Source organism: Bos grunniens, chromosome 24 (genome assembly GCF_055505025.1).
Source record: "Bos grunniens cultivar Pamir isolate PY7600 chromosome 24, Bosgru_T2T1.0, whole genome shotgun sequence".
Lineage (NCBI taxonomy): Eukaryota > Metazoa > Chordata > Mammalia > Artiodactyla > Bovidae > Bos > Bos grunniens.
Window position 1 is genome coordinate 62,483,462 of NC_141188.1, and position 20,036 is coordinate 62,503,497.

At 46.8% G+C, this 20,036-nt stretch overlaps 1 long non-coding RNA gene across 1 annotated transcript; it reads left to right on the top strand.

Annotated features, from left to right (window-relative positions):
• Positions 1–15,451: 15,451 nt before the first annotated feature.
• On the top strand, positions 15,452–18,406 carry LOC147346410 (uncharacterized). Its single transcript, XR_015154172.1, has 3 exons — positions 15,452–15,722; positions 15,840–15,913; positions 17,578–18,406. It is a non-coding gene; the product is annotated as an uncharacterized LOC147346410 (long non-coding RNA).
• The last annotated feature ends 1,630 nt before the right edge of the window (positions 18,407–20,036 follow it).

Here is a 20,036-nt window from a genome sequence, read left to right on the forward strand (position 1 = left end):
ATGAACAACATACCAAAAACAAACAAAAAAGAGTTGTGTCTATGTTATGTAGTTTTACTTACTATTAATAATTGTTACTAAAACATAGAAAATAAGTCCCCATCAGAAGACTACTAGATAGCAGCCAGTGGTGGTGACTTAGTTGTTAAGTCGTATCTGACTCTTGTGACCCCATGAACTGTAGCCCACTGGGCTCCTCTGTCCATGGCATCCTCCAGGTAAGAATACTGGAGTGGGTTGCTAGTTCCTTCTCCAGGGAATCCTCCCAACCCAGGGATCAAGCCCCGGTCCCTGCATCGCAGGCGGGTTCTTTACCGACTGAGCCGCCAGGGAAGCCCCGATAGTAACCTGTGTCCTCATCACGATACTGACCATGGACACAGTCAGTACAGGCGTACATCTACTGGAATCCAAGCTTCACGGAAGTGTTCAGCTTGATTTTCTGAACCCTGAATCACAAGCCAGACTCATAAAATAACAGAAAGACATTCTCCAACTGGAGTAGGAAATGAGAGAAACCGAGATTTCTTCTGTAGGTTTTAGGGCTGTCTTCCTACGTTCTCCAAAGCACACAAGGAAAATTGCTCTGATTAACAAGTTTTTCCCTGAAAAAAGTATAAAACGCTTAGAAAAAAGAATTAGAGGGGCACTCAATCTGGTTTTTAATAACTTTTATTGTTTTACCGATTGTAAAAATAATATATGTTCTTTGTAGAAAATATGAGTACTGCAGAATATTAAGATGCATTAAAGCTCCTCTGTAACTCTGGCACATAAAGATAACCACAGCTATTATTACAGTGAAGCGGTATGCAAACTTTCCTCTAGAACAGAGGTTGGCGAAGTTTTGGGCACAGGGCCAAATAGTAAATGATGGTTGCACAGGCAGCTGCCCACTCTGGGTGCAGTGAGAGAGCACATGTGCACACAACACCTAAATGAGTGCGTGTGCCCCGTCCCCACTAAACTGCACTTACACAGGCAGGCGGCGGCCTGACCTGGTCCCACCCACAGCTTGCTCAGCCCTCTTCTAGAGCGTTCAGTCTGGAGAAGGGCAAGCATGGAATTACAGATTCCTACCCTCTCCTGCCTTTGACATTTCCATCGTCATCATCCTAAGGGAAGAGTCTCATCACTGTTCTCCATGTTCACTGGTCAACCTTTACTGGAAGCCTGTGGCTGTGCCTAGGAACCCCTGGCGGCTCAGACGGTAAAGAGTCCGCCTGCAGTGCGGGAGACCTGGGTTTGATCCCTGGGTCAGGAAGATCCCCTGGATAAGAAGATGGCAACCCACTCCAGTATTCTTGCCTGGAGAATCCCATGGACAGAGGAGCCTGGCGGGCTGCAGTCCACGGGGTCACAAGAGTCAGACACGACTGAGAGACTTCACTTTCACTTTCTTTTCTTTACTGCTAAGTCGCTTCAGTCGTGTCCGACTCTGTGCGATCCTATAGATGGCAGCCCACCAGGCTCCCCCGTCCCTGGGATTCTCCAGGCAAGAACACTGGAGTGGGTTGCCATTTCCTTCTCCAATGCATGGAAGTGAAAAGTGAAAGTGAAGTCGCTCAGTCGTGTCCGACTCTTAGTGACCCCCTGGACTGCAGCCTACCAGGCTCCTCCGTCCATGGGATTTTCCAGGCAAGAGTACTGGAGTGGGGTGCCAGTGTGTTGAGGGAGCAGCCCCCACTCCCGCCACCCCCGACCCTTGCTCTTCGAGCCTTACAAGCTACAAGGAAAGTATTGTTCTTTGGTGGCTGTCTTGTCCAGCTCTTTTGGGACCCCATGGACTGTAGCCCGCCAGGCCCCTGTGTCCATGGGACTTCCCCGGCAATAATACTGGATTGTTGCCATTCCTTCTCCAGGGGATCTTCCCGACCCAGGGGTCATACTGAGGTCTCCTGCATTGGCAGGTGGATTCTTTACCACTGATCCACCAGGGAAGCAGGAAATGCTTACAAACGGCAAGTAATGACAGGCTTGCCCAGGAGAGCGGTACGGTGCTGTGGGAGCATGCACAGGAGATCTAACCCCATGGCAGGTTCAGAGATGGTTCTGAGAAAGGATCCAGGAAGCTGCAATCTGAACAAGGAGCAGGGGAGGCCCGGCCACGTGCTGGTGACAGGGAAGCACAGACACAAAGGCCAGGACACAGAGAGACCAGAGGAGCCAGCAGGAGTGGAGACTGCCAGCCTTGACACTCCCTAAGGCATCAGGACTTGCTCCCGGGGGCAGGGGGAAGCCACAGAAGGGTTGTAAGGAGGGAATTCATGAGATCAGCCTTATTCCAGTGGATCCTGAACTTGGCGCCCCCACCCTAGGCCCCCAGGAAATTTCCCTCTCAGTCCTTGCAATGCATTACTACAGAATAACCTTTTTTTAATTCATTAATTTTTTATTAATTCATTATTTTTTCATTCATTAATTCATTAATGAGAGTCCCTTGGACAGCAAGGAGATCCAACCAGTCCATCCTAAAGGAGATCAGTTCAGTTCAGTTCAGTCGCTCAGTCATGTCCGACTCTTTGCGACCCCATGAATTGCAGCACGCCAGGCCTCCCTGTCCATCACAAACTCCCGGAGTTCACGCAGAATCAAGTCAGTGATGCCATCCAGCCATCTCATCCTCTGGCGTCCCCTTCTCCTCCTGCCCCCAATCCCTCCCAGCATCAGAGTCTTTTCCAATGAGTCAACTCTTTGCATGAGGTGGCCAAAGTACTGGAGTTTCAGCTTCAGCATCATTCCCTCCAAAGAAATCCCAGGGCTGATCTCCTTCAGAATGGCCTGGTTGGAGCTACTTGCCGTCCAAGGGACTCTCAAGACTCTTCTCCAACACCACAGTTCAAAAGCATCAATTCTTTGGCTCTCAGCCTTCTTCACAGTCCAACTCTCAAATCCATACATGACCACAGGAAAAACCATAGTCTTGACTAGACGGACCTTTGTTGGCAAAGTAATGTCTCTGCTTTTGAATATGCTATCTAGGTTGGTCATAACTTTCCTTCCAAGGAGTAAGCGTCTTTTAATTTCATGGCTGCAGTCACCATCTGCAGTGATTTTGGAGCCCAGAAAAATAAAGTCTGACACTGTTTCCACTGTTTCCCCATCTATTTCCCATGAAGTGATGGGACCAGATGCCATGATCTTAGTTTACTGAATGTTGAGCTTTAAGCCAACTTTTTCACTCTCCACTTTCACTTTCATCAAGAGGCTTTTTAGTTCCTCTTCACTTTCTGCCATAAGGGTGGTGTCATCTGCATATCTGAGGTTATTGATATTTCTCCTGGCAATCGAGTTCAGCTTGTGTTTCTTCCAGTCCAGCGTTTCTCATGATGTACTCTGCATATAAGTTAAATAAGCAGGGTGACAATATACAGCTTTGACGTACTCCTTTTCCTATTTGGAACCAGTCTGTTGTTCCATGCCCAGTTCTAACTGTTGCTTCCTGACCTGCATACAGATTTCTCAAGAGGCAGATCAGGTGGTCTGGTATTCCCATCTCTTTCAGAATTGTCCACAGTTTATTGTCCTGAATATTCACTGGAAGGACTGATGCTGAAGCTGAAACTCCAATACTTTGGCCAGCTGATGCAAAGAACTGACTCATTTGAAAAGCCCATGATGCTGGGAAAGATTAAAGGCAGGAGGAGAAGGGGACGACAGAGGATGAGATGGTTGGATGGCATCACCGACTCAATGGACATGAGTTTGGGTGAACTCCGAGAGTTGGTGATGGACAGGGAGGCCTGGCGTGCTGCAGTTCATGGGGTCGCAAAGAGTAGGACACGACTGAACGAGTGAACTGAACTGAATTCATTAATTTATTTGGTTGCCCCAGGTTTGAGTTGCAGCACATGGAATCATCAGTCTTCTTTGCAGCAGGACCTTTGGTTGTGGCAAGCAAGCTCTTCGTCACGGCCTGCAGGATCTAGTTCCCCGACCAGGGATTGAACCTGCGTTGGGAGCATGGAGTCTTAGCCACGGGACCACCAGGGAAGTCCCCACAGTCATCTTCCAAGTGCCCTCATCTGTCACGGCTCTGCCAACACGCCAGCGATGTGAGGTCGCGTCCAGACTGGTGGTCACCTGACACAGCGCCTCAGCCTCGCTTTTCTTTCAAGAGAGTCCTCTGCCTTTCCCTGCACATCTCTCCTACTCCCCATCTTTGTGCTGTGGTGAGAGCAGCGTCTCCATTTAGCGTGTCCTGACCCGAATTCCATAATCTAGGCCAGCTTCCAGTGCAGCCCGCCATGCCCCTTGCCACGTCCAGTCGAGTGAACACCGTCCCTCCTCAAACCTTCACAACACGACCCCTTTCCTCTCTTGACCCACATCACTGTCTGTCTGGTGTTGCAGGTATTTGTGCATTCACCTTATGGTTTTTCTTTGATGGGGTGGTAGGAAGGGGCCTTGTCTCTTTACTAATGATACCAAGAGCTACCATTTGTGAAAAAGTTGAATCTCTGGCAAGTGACGTGCTAAATATTTTGCGTATTTTATTTCCTGTCTGTGACTCACGGAAGGCCTGTGGTAGTAGTGCTGGTGTTTTGCAGATGAACATCGATCACCTGCTCAGTGTCGTCAAGCAAGTAAAAGATGTCGCCAGGATCTGAACCAGGTTTACACGAATCTGGGCTTTTCTGGTGCATCAGTTGTAAATGCAGGAGACCTGGGTTGATCACTGGGTTCAAAGATCCCCTGGAGAAGGAAATGGCAACCCACTCCAGTATCCTTGCCTGGAGAACTTCATGGACAGAGGAGCCTGGCGGGCTACAGTCCATGGGGTTGCAAAGGTCGGAGACAACTGATTGACTTTCACTTTTATCTGACTCCAAAGACTGTGCTCCTCTCTGTGGAAGTTCCCATTGCTGCTTAGTACTCGCAGGAAGTTCTGGCTGGCAACAGTGTGATAAGAGGAAGATTTTCTAAGGATTTCTATGCCTCTAGAACAATTCTATCTAAAACTTGAGCTTCACTGGCGTTGCCTGACAACCAATTTTCTACTTAGCATGGGTAACAAACTTGTCTTTCTAGTGAAGATGGTGACCCACAGAAAAAGACTATCAACATTAAGATTGTTTGGTTTAGCAAATAAAAATACAAGAGGCCCAGTTACATTTGAAGTTCAAATAAAAAAATGAATAAATCTTGTTAGGCTGCAAAAATTATTCTTTCTTTTACCTGAACTTCAAATGTAACTGGACCTCCTCTATTTTGCCTGGTAACCCTAATGGACAACTTAGGAAAGTAATAAGCATCTCATCACTCTGGTATGATGTTCCACAGTACCAAAGAGGAACGCTAGAGCTGGCTAAAAAATTTGTTTTTTCTAAAAAATTTAATTTCTGAAACAAAAAATGTAAAGCTTGGGATTCCCTGGCTGTCCAGCTGTTAAGACTCCGAGCTTCCACTTCCGGTGTCTTGGATTCCATCGCTGGTTGGGGAATTATGATGCCACGTGCTGTGTGACTAGTCCAAAAAAAAGTGAAGCCTAAAAGAATAACACACATGGGCAACTTGTTGCTCACATCATAATGAAAATAATATTTACAAAGAATGTAAAATAGGGGACTTCCTGGTGGTTCAGTGGTTGACAGTCTCCTTCCAGCGCAGGGGAGGCAGGTTCGATCCATGGTCAGGGCGCTAAGACCCGCCTGCCACATGCCACGGGGCAGGGAAGCCACGTGCCGCAGCTCCTGAGCCCACGGCCCACCCAACACGACAAGCAAGACACCGGTGTGCCACAACTAAGGCTCGACTGCAGCCAAGTACATGTGTTTTCCAACGTAGAAATAAACATACATATACGAAGTACATGTGGAATATGAAAAAACACCTATAATCTTCCACCCAGAGGCAATCATTGATAATGCTTACAATTTGTATTTTAGCAGCCTTCAACTTGGAAAGTTAAAATGGGAACAACCGGAATGCCAGAGTGCTTCATAGGGGAAATGAGTACTTTCAACTTACCTGCTTTTAAATGGAAGAATAGAGAAAGTAAATTTGTCTGCAATGAAAGCTGAAGACTTCCTCCCCATCTCCGCGTATACTTCATTCATGAAGAGAGTGGGGAGAGAAGAGAAATGGGGAGAGAAGAGAAAGAAGTGGGGCACGATGGAGAGAGAGGAAAAGGCGGGAGAGCCACAGGAAAGCAGGAAGCAGGGAGGGCAAAGGGACAGACATGACAGAGAGTTTCAGCAGAGACACAGGGAGACACACAGGATGAGCACCTTCTATCCGTTCTAAAGTGAGGGTTGGATTATTTGTCATCTGCTCAGGGCAAAAGAAAAATAAACTGGAAACGAAGAGAGATTCAAGTTAGATAACAGCTAATTTGTTGGGAGCTCAGATTCTGGGAGCCCATATACAGAGGGTTAAAGTGAAGTTTTCTTTGTCTGAATATTTTTTTTAAAGGAAGCATAACATATGGAAAAGTGCACAAATCACAAACATGCAACTTGGTGAGTTTTCACAAAGTAAACACAACATTGGACCCACTCCCCAGAACAGGAAATAGGGCCTTCTTAGCACCCTCGAGTCTCCCACTTCCTGTCCTCCACTCAGTAATGACCTCTTAAAAAATACTACTCTCCTGACTTCTATGTGATGGATTAGTTTTGCCTGTCTGTTTTTGAACCTCATGTTACATGTACAATGAGATGGTTCCATATATACCTTTTAGGGTCTGGCTTCTTTGGCTCAGTGTTATGCTTGTAAGGTACGTCAGTGTTGCTTTGGGAGCAACGGTTCATTGTCATTGACATCACAATGTTCCATTGCATGAGTATACAACAATTCCTTCACCCCGGGTACTGTTGATGGATATTTGGGATTGCTTCCAGTTTATGGCCATTAAGAGTAATGACCATTTTGGAACATATCTTTTAGTGAACACAAATTATCTTAGAATTTTAGTATCTTTTTCAAGTTTGTATGATTTTTAGCAGTGTCCCTTTTTCAGCCCTATTGAGAGTAGTTTGAGAGTAATGGGAGAAAATATTTATGGTGTATTTGATAAGTGTTTACTGTCTAGAATATTTAAGGAACTCTAACAACTAAAAGACAAACAACCCAATCTAAAAATGACCAGAACACTTGAATAGACATTTCTTCAAAGAAAATATAGAAAAAGCCAACAAGCACCTTTTTAAAAAGCTGCTCAACGTCATTAGTCATTGTAGAAATGCAAATCAAAGTCACAATGAGATAACACTCATACCAGCTAGGATGGCCATCATAAATAAAACAAACGAAAACAGGAAAATAACAAGTGTTGGTTGGGATATGGAGACACTGGGACTCTTGTACTGCGCTCGTAGAAATGTGACATGGTGCAGCCAGTGTGAGGACTGTCCTGGCGGAACAGCAGATAAGAACCCACCTGCCATTGCAGGGGACATGGGTTCAGTCCCTGGTCCAGGAAGATTCCACATGCTGAGGCGCTGCTAAGCCCAGGCACCACAACGCGGCCCAAGAGCCTGCGCTCCGCAACGGGAGACGCCGCCACACCCAGCAGGCCGTGCGCCGGAAGGAGAGTAGCCCGCGCTCGCCGCGCTAGAGGAAGCCTGCACACAGCTGCAGAGACCCCGCGCAGCCAACAACGAACACATACAATTTCAAAATGTAAGCAGAGCATTAGCGTAGGATCCAGCAATTCTGCTGTTAGGGATATACTCAGAAGAATGGAAATCAAGTATCTGTACGCGATTGTTCATAGCAACAGTGTTCACAATAGGGAGAAACAACCCAGATGTCTGCCGACGAGTGAATAGATACACCAAACATTGAAGAGCCACACAGAGTAACGTTATTCAGTCATAAAAACAGTTTGGTTGCACAAATCTGTGAACGTGCTAAAACCATGTGTGTGTTGCGTCAGTCGTGTCGGACTCTCTATGACCCCGTGGACTGCAGCTCGCCAGGCTCCTCTGTCCGTGGGATTCTCCAGGCAAGAATGCTGGAGTGGGTTGCTGTGCCCTCCTCCAGGGGATCTTCCTGACCCAGGGATCTAACCCACATCTCTCATGTCTCCTGCTTTGACAGGTGGCTTCTTTACCACTAGCACCACCAAACCATGGAAGTACACAAAAACTTATACTCGGGACCCAAACGGAAGCACTGAGTGATTCACTGTCTATGTGATCGATCTACAGCTTATTTTGTACTGTCTCTGGGAGGATGTGAATAAAAGGTGATGTCTAAGGACGTGTGTTTTAGGATCTCGCTGCTGGTCCAGGGGTTTAAGGCTTCGCCTTCCCATGTAGGGGGTGCAGGTTCCATCCCTGGTTGGGGAGCTAAGATCCCACGCGCCTCATGGCCAAAAAAACAGAACATAATACAGAAGCAATATTGTAATAAATTCAGTAAAGACGCCCATAAAAGAAGGATGTGTTTTAAGAGACAGTAGAGCCTGAAATTAAATCCTGAAGTTCTGGGGAAATCCCTGGCGATTCAGTGGTTAGGCCTCGAGGCTTTCACTGCCGGGGCCCAGGTTCAATCCCTGGTCAGGGAACTAAGATCATGCAAGCTGCAAGGTGCAGTCAAATACAATAAACACATAAAATACTGAAGCTCTGGGTCGATTTCACACACTAAATCGTGAGTCTGAAGTGAGGTGTGGGTCTCCTGGAATAGCATCTGGCAGCTCCTGAGGGAGGCTCCTTAGCTTTGCTTCAATCCATTATAATCTGCTTTCAGACCTGTTTGACTTCAGTTAGGAAAGTCCTGCAGCTAGCAAGCCTGGTAGTGAAATATTTACAAACCCTAATATAGCATTTACACTACTGTTAAGATATGTTGATAATGTTGAGACTGGCTCAGGGCAACACTGCGTCATAGGGATCCTGACAGATTTAATACGTATAAGGTTTTCCTCGTCTCACCCTCAGATGTTCCTTCTGCCTTTTAAAGGAAATATCCCTTCCAAGGCATTCTTTCATGCTTGCCCCTTCCTTTCATTCCAAAGCTTCTTCCCTTAACTCGGCTTCTGCTCCACCAGCTCAAGATCATTCCAGTGTATCTGACGAGAGCTCAGGCTTTTAGAAACGCGATGTTGGAATGCCATCTGGCTCACCATTCGATGTGTCCAGGCAGACACACTGCAGATTATCTCCAGGAAGGAAGAAAAATAGAAGACCGTCTCAGAACTATTTATACAACTCTACTGCAGGCTCTGGCCTGGAAAATAAGAAACTAGGACTTTAAGGGTTTTGATTGCATTTCCTCTTTCCTGTATTTCATGAAGTTTAAATTATAACCGTCTGTTTCAGAAGATATAAAAATCCTGAATTCCATCTCCTTCCATATTAACAGAATACCAACCCCTTGGGGAATCTTTTATTAGTGGAGGTTTTCAGTAATGACTCTCCTAAAATCACACTGTAAAATGAGCACTAAGCTACATCTCATTACCTATCTACCTCATTTGCCTCTAGAATGTAGCGATGAAAGGGGTTTCTGTCTCTGAAATGCATCTCCTAATGAGGGTGTTTGCCTGGGTCCCAACAGTGACATTGTTTTCTGCTTGTTTAATGATGATGTGGAGGAGAAGGAGGATGGTGATGATGGCGAAAGCTTCCTTTCCTCCAGCTCTTATTAAAGATCATGTCATTACCCACTATTTTGGGCTTATTCTTTTGCTCATCTTTACTTCTCAAAATATCCCCAAATCATTCCTGGTGGCTTCAAAGGCATTTTACATTTGGCACTTAATTTTATTTAATTTTAATTTCATTCTCATAGCCTGTAGGACATCGTGGATATGAAAAACACCACTCTGAAATTCATCAGCTGCAATGAGTCTGATATCATGTCCATCCATCATCTCTCCCCTCTCCGTTTGGTAGGTTAATCCTCCATGTGTTCCAATAAAGTGAAGTGAAGTGAAAGTCGCTTAGTCGTGTCCAACTCTTTGCAACCCTATGGACTATACGGTCCTTGGAATTCTCTAGGCCAGAATACTAGAGTGGGTAGCCTTTCCCTTCTCCAGTGGATCTTCCCGACCCAGGAATTGAACTGGCGTCTCTGGCATTGCTGGCAAATTCTTTACCAACTGAGCTCTCAGGAAAGCCCATAAGCTAGAGAAAAACATGGCATTGTAGCTACATACAAACCCTGTTCTGCTATGCAGAAAGTCATTGGGTTTCGTTTAGTTAATATGCTAGATTCCAGTTTTCTCTCTCAGTAGGTGTTCTGCATTCTTCTCCCAGAAAGACTTTCTGTTCTTCTTCCCGTTAATAAACCTTGATGGAGCATCCACTGTTTTCTAAGCTACATGCTGGGTACTGGAGACATGGAGATAAACAGAACCTGGTTTTTATCCCCAAGTAACCAAAATCGAATACAGAACAAGCTGTTAGGTAGGTAGAATAGGGAAAATACCCCTCGCTGTCCCAGTTCAGCAGGAAGTAGCCAGAAAGACCTCGACGCCCCTATTCCCAAAGAACTGGGCCTCCCATCTCTTGAGGGGGGAATGTTAGGTGAGTAGAATAGGGAAAAAGAGTCCAAAATGGCGGTGGCTAAAAGACAAGGAAGGTCCGAGGACCAGAGTGAAGACTTCAGGCAGAACAAACAGCACTCCTGGCTAAGCCCAATTTGCATAGGGCAGGCCCAGGTGGAGGAAAAACATGTAAAAGGAGGTGCCAAAGCGCTTTCTCATGGACTCTCTCGCGTGCGTGCCTGCTCTGTCTCTCTCTCTCTCTCACACTCTCTCTCTTTCTCCCATGTGTGTGCACTCGCTCTCTCTCTCACTCTCTCTCTCTCCCTCCCCACGCACTCCTCCACTCTCTTCTCTTTGAGTCTTGAATTCTCCTGCTATCTTCTAAATAAAATGGAGCTGTAACACTGATTTGCCTAAGAGCTGTAGCACGGTTTGTCCAAGACCCGAGAGCTGTGACGCTCCGAGGGCTTTAATGTCCGTCTCTCCAAATCTTTGTTGTGACGAGACAAAGAACCAAGGAACATACACTCGCGTGACAAAGCCATGTAAATAAGTAGCTGCAATACACTGAAACAAGAGCCTCTTGAGAGAAGAGTGGAGTACTGTGGAGGAGGAATGATGCGTAAGCCATAAAATCTTATTTTGTTCTTTGACCACCATGTGGGTTTCTAGTATTTGATGATGAAATAATTTTTATTCTACTATTTCATATACCTTTAGAATCTCTGTGTTTTTCAACATTTATGTTTTTCACCTTTTATCATAACATTCTACCTTTTGTGGGTCTCACAGATGAATATAACCTTTTATTGCATCCATTAGATTTTTATTTGGGATCTGGGTATTAGGTGAAGAGAGAGATTTGGGAGGAGAGATAATGCAGTAAAAAATCTTGCTGGCATTGCTGAGATCAGGCAGTGGTGTCCCACACCCTCCAGTAAGACGCTTCAGACTCTTAGGAGAAAGGCACAATGAAATGAGTCAGAAGGCCGGAGAGGGAATCCTCTTTATGGCTAGAGCATAAAGAGAAAAGAGAAAAAGGCAAGTGGCTTGGAAGGCCCGAGAAACGTCATTCCTGTACCTTTCAAGTGAACAACAGGACACGCTCACACCCATGTAAACAGCTCACCGGCTGCAGGAGTGTCACTGTCAAAATGAAGCCTCTTCAAGAGCTCAAAGAAAAAGCCAGTGAAAGACCCCGCATGCTCTTCCTCCCTGTCAGCTCCCTAAACCCCCAGGGAGACTAAAGCCAGTGTCTTAGGACGAAATGTAAACCCGTGTGTGCAGCTGTGGTCTGGGCCCGAGGAGAGAACCAGGGGAGAAAACACAGAAGCAGCAGCACCTGAGAAAGATCAGAGAGCAGAAGGACCCCGCTCATCCTGGCGGTAACCTCGCTCTTGCACAACAGGAATCATTAGCGGCTCATTGTGAGGGACAGGGAGTGAAATGACAAGAATGCCAGAATTTTTTGGAAAGCATTTAAGGCCTTGACTGATGATATCGTATATTCTCAGAGGGAAATGGAGAGTTCTAGTCTCCCCTGTGGCTCAGCTGGTAAAGATTCCAACTGCAATGCAGGAGACCCCGGTTCAATTCCTGGGTTGGGAAGATTCCCTGGAGAAAGGATAGGATCCCCAATCCAGCATTCTGGCCTGGAGAATTCCATGGACTGTGTAGTCCATGGGGTCTCAGAGTTGGACACAACTGAGTGACTTTCACTCACTGGAGTCTCCCACTGCACCTGGGTGGGCGGGAGAGGGGAGCTTCAGCTTGAGGGTTCTTTGCCCCGGCTGGTGTTGAAGGTAATCTGGTGACAGGTCTTAGGGAAAGAGCCTGCAAGCTTCCGTAACTTTTAAAAGGCAGTTGTCCGAGGCAGTGAGTGAGTCTGAACACCACAAGCCGTCTGTCCACGGGGGCCAAGAGCCCCAACTTGGGGGCACAAGCAGAGGGCTGGGGGTGGGGGGGGCGCGGCTAGAGCCCAGGAAGGCCGAGGTGCTCTGCCTGTGCTGTGTGGCCGCCAAGGGCTGCGGCCTCAGCTGTGCGGTCAGCCCGGGGCGCTCTACAAAGCACATACAAAAGTGGAAATGGCAAAAGGATGACATTTTAAAATTATGTACGTCTGTTCTTTTCTTCCAGTGCCCTAGTGGGTTTCTGGTGCCTCTCCAGGGTACATGGGCCCACTTCGAAGGCCACAGGACAAAATAGAAAGCATGCATAAGGCGCTTCTGCTGTGCCTTCCACCACCATGGTTATCTCAAGAAAAAAGCACTTGTACCATTGTTTGAGCAGCGCCCTGAACCCACTGCTTTCTTCGGGGAAGAACAGCTGGCAACTAGGGTTATTCAGACTTGGCTGCTTGGCAGGCACGTTCTTGAAAATGAATCAGGCGAGCTTGTCACACCAAGGAAAAGCAACCAACAACATTCATTTCTTTGATGCTACATAGTCAGGTGCTCAGTCGTGTCCAACTCTTGATCCCATGGACTGTAGCCCACCAGCCTCCTCTGCCCGTAAATTATCCCAGCATGAATACTGGAGTGGGGTGCCATTTCCTCCTCCAGGGGATCTTCCCGACCCAGGGATGGAACTCGAGTCTCTTGCCTCTCCTGCATTGGCAGGCAGATTCTTTACCACTTGAGCCACCGGGGAAGCCCCTTGTTTCTTTGAACTTTCTAGCAAACATTAGATTTTTAAAAATCTTGTGTCAGGCATCATAAGCTTGGTGGTATCACTATAAAGACTTTTCAGATGACATTGGTGCTGATATTAAGGAATGCAGCGTTGCATATCGTGCAATGAAATGGGTCAACATTTGGAGAAGTCCACAACTTAGTAATCCAATATTTTCTGAATAGTCTGTGCGTGATGCTGTACAATTATACAAGGCTATGAACAGAAGATCCATCCAAACTGCACGTGGTCCCTCCCACCCTACAACTCACACCTTGAAGCCTAATCCCCAGTGGGATGGGACCTGGGGGCTGATTTGATACACGACCTTGTCCTCATAAATGAGATCAGAGCTCTGATAAACAAGACCCCAGAGAATTTCCTCACCTTCCGCCACCTGAAGATACAGTGAACCGTCGGTCTATGAGCCAGGAAGCCGGCTCTCATCCAACCGTGAACCTGCCGCTGCCTTGAACTTGCACTGAACACAGCTTCCGGAACCGTGAGGAGCACACTTCTGCTGTTGATAAGCCACCTCGTCTATGGTATTTCTGTGATAGCAGCTTAGTCACAATGAGGTAATTGCACCTCATTTAACAACTTGTTATGATTCATCATAAAGCTGCAATCACCCCTTTTTTTCGGTTTAATGCCACAAAGATAAACTCACTTCAGCTGCGTTCGTCCTCCATTTTTAGTTTTTCTCTGAAATTGCTTTCTACAGTGTGACCTACAGTAGCATCTATGTCATTAAGGAAAGCCGTGGGAGAGGTCACACCAAGAAGATGAAGAACTAAGATAAATACACAGTTGATTTAAAGGAGAACACTTTGCATGAATGTTTTATGAAGTTTTCCGAGGAAGGTAGTGGGGTTGGGGGGCTCTTCTGACTGGTTGCCTGAGCTCTGTGCTTAGTCCCTCAGTCGTGTGCAACTCTTCACAACCCCATGGACTGTAGCCTGCCAGGCTCCTCGTCCATGGGAGGGGATTCTCCATGCAAGAATACTGGAGTGGGTTGTCATGCCCTCGTCCAGGGGATCTTCCCGACCCAGGGATCGAACCCAGGTATCCCACATTGCAGGCGGATTCTTTACTGTCTGAGCCACCATGGAAGCCCAAGAATACTGGAGTGGGTAGCCCATCTCCAGGGGATCTTCCCGACCCAGGAGTGGAACTGGGGTCTCCTGCATGGCAGGCAGATTCTTTACCAGCTGACCTACCTAGGAAGCCCATAAGAAAAGCCATGGGACAGTTAAACATCAAGAAGATGAAGAATTAAGATAAATACTCAGTTAATTTAAAGGAGAACACTTTGCATGAATGTTTTATGAAGGTTTCTGAAGAAGGTAGTGGTGGGGGAGGGCTCTTCTGATTGGTTGCCTGAGTTCCACATTCACTTCCTCCAAGCTGTTATCTCCTGTGGAGATAACGTGGGGATTTTTAAGTGAAAACAAACAAACAGAAACCTTTATTTATAACTAACATCACTAAAGCGGTATGTACAACCATCAGCTAACAAAAGGAGGCACTTTGAGGTAAAAGTGAGACTTTTCATGCAAGTCGCACTTTTCATTTTCGTGCTGACGACATACACCGCACAGATCTTTGCTTTGGGTTTTATAAATCTTATAAATCTCATTTTGAAAACAAATAAATCTGTGGCATGTCCAGAGGGTAGCAAGACTACAGAAATTAGGAAGCCTGTGTGGTAAAGAAATTTTTTGTTTGTTTCTTTAAAACAAATTTTTTTTTCTTTGGCCACACCTCACAGCATGCAGAACTTCCTGACCAGGAATCTAACCCACATTCCCCTGCAGCGGAAGTACTGAGTCTTAACCACTGGACCACCGGGGAAGCGCCAAGAAATTTTTTAAATTTATGAGACATACAGGTGGCACAGTTGTAAAGAACCCACCTGCCAGTGCAAGAGAGTGGGGCTCGATCCCTGGGTGGGGAAGACCCCCTGGAGAAGGAAATGGCTACTCGCTCCAATATTCCTGGCTGGAAAATCCCATGGACAGAGGAGCCTGGTGGGCTGCAGTCCATGGGGTCACGAAGAGAAGGAAAGACTGAGTGACTGAGCACAGGAGAGATCTTTTGCTGTCATGCGCACTGGTTTCCTGGGGTCATTTCCACCCCCTTCTCACAGGACGAGAGTCAATCGTGTTTACACACAGCGTCATGGCACACACATGGCATTTACCTTGTCACTAGGATGAGCAGTTCAGTCTTGAGTTGACCGCCTGAGATAGTAGCCACTGATCATATGTGGCTATTTAAACTTAAATGTAAATTAATTAGAATTAAATAAAATGTAAAATTCACCTCCTCTTTCTCAGCCAGCCGCATTTCAAGTGCCTAATGCCTCCCTCCTGTGGTTAGCGGCTACCATGTTGGAGATGCAGGTGTAGAATATCTCCCTCGTTTAGGGCAAGTTCTGTTGAACTGTGTTTACTGAGAACACAGTCTGTAGTTCTCATTTTTTCTTGTATGGCTGTATGAAGATCATACCTGATTTTTTTAAAAATATTAGTAATCTGAAAAATTAATTACATGAAAAAAAAAGAATTGAGTTTTTATTTTGGAATTCCCTTTAGAAACTCATGTTTTTAAAGTAAGTATAGAGAAAGCAAGTGTTTGCAAAGCGGCTTCCTCCAAGTTGCTTGTTTTACTCTGCCAACACTTGCTTATTCATTTGAAAGATATTTACTAAGTGCCTTCTGTGCGCCAGGTATTCTTCTGGGCTCTGGAACAAAACAAACCCCTGGCCTCATGGAGCTTCCAGCGTACCCTGTGGGATGAGAGGTAAATGTTATTTCTGTTTCCAGGTTCAGATACAAATGTCTGTGTGCAGTATTTTGTGCCAAAGCAGGGGATAAAATGAGAAGATTCCAATTCTTACACTGTTGCTCATGAAGAAGTCACAGAAAGAGGGAAATGCTAAGAATGTAATTTCTGATTTGCAAAGACATTCTCATCATGAAACCAAAAAAGCCTCGCAAAAAATTTAAAATATTAGTTCTGAAAAACCACTTTTGCCTGACAAAGTGTGTAAGGGACTGATGCTCGTTTTCCCATGTCACCGTCTTCCTTCGAGGAATCAGAGCATCAGCCGCTAGAAGTGTCTGTAGTCTCTTCAGTTTCAGTTTTCTTCCCAGAGCATCCAGCCAGGTAACCACCGCAGCCCCAGCTGGGCACTTAGGGTAGCAGAAAGCTCACCAATGTAATCAACAGCAGAGACACAACTTCACCCGTCCTAACTTTTATTAGTATGTGTATAGTAATTTTATTATTATGTGTATAATAAACTTTATTATGTGTGTTATTATTACTATTTTTACACTATCACATATCCACAGTTAGAAGTTTAGAAATAACAGATAAGAGTAAAAATGTTAAATTAGTTGTATTCCTAATACCCAGAAGATAATCACCATTAGCATTTAAAAAAATTTTTTTTGACATGTACACATGGCTGTATTTATTTGTTTTTCTAAATTGTTTCTGCTGCGCTGGGTCTTCTATGCGCGGGCTTTCTCTGGTTGTGGTTGGTGCGGCTGCTCTCCCGTTGCGCTGCGCCGTCTCACTGTGGGGGCATCTCCCGTTGTGGAGCATGGACTCATCGTGGGGGCTGCTCTCCCGGTGCGCTGCGCGGCCTCACTGTGGGGGCATCTCCCGTTGTCGAGCATGGACTCATCGTGGGGGCTGCTCTCCCGGTGCGCTGCGCGGTCTCACTGTGGGGGCGTCTCCCTTTGTGGAGCCACGGGCTCCCAGGCACCTGGGTTTCGATAGGCCTGGCTTTGGGGCTCAGAGCAGGACTCGGCAGTTGTGCTGCACAGGCTTAGCTGCTCTGCAGCGTGTGGGATATTCCCCCACCCGGGATCGAACCCATGTCGCCTGCACAGACAGGCGGATTCCTATCCACTAGGGAAGTCCTCACCATTAGCGTTTTGATATGTATTCTTTAAGAATTTTTTTCTCTCTCTCCCTCCATATATAAATGTTTCTAGCAAACCAAAGTGGTAGCATTGGTATCTCGCTCTTTTCACTTAACCATGTAGTACAAATAAATGTTCATTCAACTGGGTCTAGCCCTCCATCACCATTTTAACAGCGGTGCAATGTTACATTCAGTGACTATATTCAGTGATTTATTTAAGTCCTTGTTGAAAGTAAACATTGTAAATGTTTCATCATTATAACCAACACTGTGGTATACAGTCTTGTACACATACTAACATCTTTGTGAAGCTGATTAAATTTTAGCAATTGAAATCTACAAGTGAAATTCTTGTGTCAGAGGTTTGGCCCATATTTATGACTTCTCGTAAAAGTCACCCAATTCTGTCCCAGAAAAATCAAACATCTACCCCTGTTCCAGCAGTTATAAGATCGCCCCTTTCCCCAAGACTTACCCACGATCCTCTTCTTGGGAGACCTTGATCTTTTCTCTCTTTTTCACTCATTAGTGTCCAGTTGGCCCCGGGACACCCGTTCTACCGTTTGAACTAAAACCATCACGTCTCAACAAAAAGTCTCCTTCTTCTTAGACCTCGCCTCCCTCCTGTGTGGATTAGTGCATGACTGTCAGCCTGGCACCTGGAGGATCCACAGTTCTGTTCCTGATCTGTTTACTGCTCAACATCCTAATAGATGACTTGGAGGAAGTTATAAAAAGCATGCTTGCAAATTCTACTCAACGTTAGTTTAGCGCCTACCAGATGCCAGGATTTCCCTGGTGGCTCAGAGGATAAAGAATCTGCCTGCAATGCGGGAGACCCAGGTTCAATCCCTGGGTCTGAAAGATCCCCAGGAGAAGGGAATGGCTACCCACTCCAGTGTTCTTGCCTGGAGAATTCCATGGACAGAGGAGCCTGGGGAGCTACAGCCCTTGGAGTCACAAAGAGTTGGACACGACTGAGCAGCTAACACTTTCACTTTCTCACATAGATGCCAGGCATGATGCCTTGTGCTTAGGATGTAAATACAGATGAGCTCTCTTCCCTGCCCTGGAGGAGTTCATGGTGCTTTCAGAGTGCCAGGGCTGGCTCTGGGGCCTTCTGCACGGCTCATGTAGGAAATGGTAACATTTGTGGCCAAGGGCACCTGCTGCCCGTCCCTTCCACAGGCAGCAGCATGCTGGCTGGGAGATGCTGCCCCACTCGACAAACGTTTGCTGAGCACGGTCTGCTGCCAGGCCCTGTTCTCCGGAACAGCCCCTGGAAACGACCCCGTGGTCCCCGTTCCCCCGGTGCAGCCTCCGTGGACATCTTTGCAGCACCCTCGGACCCAAGCGTCCTCCACTGTGACTCTGCCTTTCCCCGCTCAGTTATTTATTTTCTCTGACTATTTCCCAAGAGAAATTTTGGCTGACTCATATAAAACCAAATGCACTTTGTAGAGCGCTAGGACCCAGACACATTAACCTTAAAGGGAGACAAGCTGTTTCAAATCCTTTTGGGAGGGAACGAGGCAGTGGAGAAATACCTAAGATGGTAAATCCACAGCTCTACTGTGAAGCAGAAATTGGTCTGGAATAGAAAAAGAAATGCTCCACACTCTAAAGCATTCAGCACTTGTGACTAAATATTAAACCTCCAGAAGCTTCTCAACCGTACCCCGAGTTCAGCTCTCCCCTCGGTTCTGTCTACTTCTGGGCCATGACCATCAAGTCGCAGATTTGCTTTATCCTCAGAAAGCGGGATTATTGTAGGAACCAAGAAACCCTCGTGTCTGACAGGACTCAACACAAGAAATAGCTGTCCTCCGTGGGCCTCCTGGTCATGTCCTGGCGGGGCCAAAAGGACCTAGAAAAGGCGTCTGTACTTTGAACTGTTGGGCATTGGATGCCACAATCCACGGCCCTTCTTTCCAGAGGAGCACGCTCAGCCTGTGGTTCGAAGGGCGGGGTCGTGAAACATCCCTTGGCCTCGCTCAGGTTCCCGGGCTTTACTCTGCACTGGTGCTTGCCATTCTGTCGGGGGTTACAGTCGTTTGCGGTTGATTGGAGCAGAAGAGTTGATGTTTGTCTCTGGGTTTTATGAACCGTGCCCCAGTCCCTAGAGGTCAGAGAGGGCGTGGAAGGCTGGCTCAGCCTTCTTCTCGATTTCCTTTCCAGAATCTTATGGCGAAAACGGGAAGACCACTATGTGTCCGCCTTTCCTTCCCCACACTGGTCACGGCCATGAGTGCTTACCAACATGCTAGCCCTTCCTTTTCCAAACCAAGCTCTGTTCATATTGCCCACAAACAGCTCCCCCAGGGCTACCTGTGCGCTTAGAAGTGCACACACAGACCGAGCAGAATGCTTGGGAGGATAGAAAAAGGGCAAGGCCATGGAGTCCTCGGATTGGACTGGAGGCTGTTTGAGCCCTGGTTTGGAAGGGGAAGCACAGGGCAGTCCTAGGCGAGACCTGGGGGCTCCTTGTGCTGTGAGGAGGGGCCAGGCGGAAGGTGACCAGAGTGGGCCCCTGAGAGCAGACAGCCCAGCACAGGGGCCCCGCTCATTTGAGTGTACGGTCACACAGCACACAGGTACACACACACACACACTCTCTCTCTCTCTTTGTTTTTTAATTAAACGTTTTATGAGGGACTTTCCTGGCGGTCCAGTGGCTAAGAATCTGCCTTGCAATGCAGGAGACTAAGATCCCGCATGCCGTGGACCCCAACAACGTTGGAGAGCTGCTTTCTTTTTCAGTCTGGGGCCCGAGCAAATGATGTCCTGAGTTGTCATTGCCGGGGGCCCATCCTCCATGGTCTCTTGTGTTTCTGCACATCTTAGGAGTAGATGCTCTGGCAGCCTTTTGTCTGGACTGTCGTTTCTAGGATGTTTATGAGAAGAACACCTTCAAAAGGTAGAGACACCGTCTCCCTCCAAAGCAAAGTGTAGGTGTGCTTACCGTCCAGTGTAAGAAAGATAATTCAG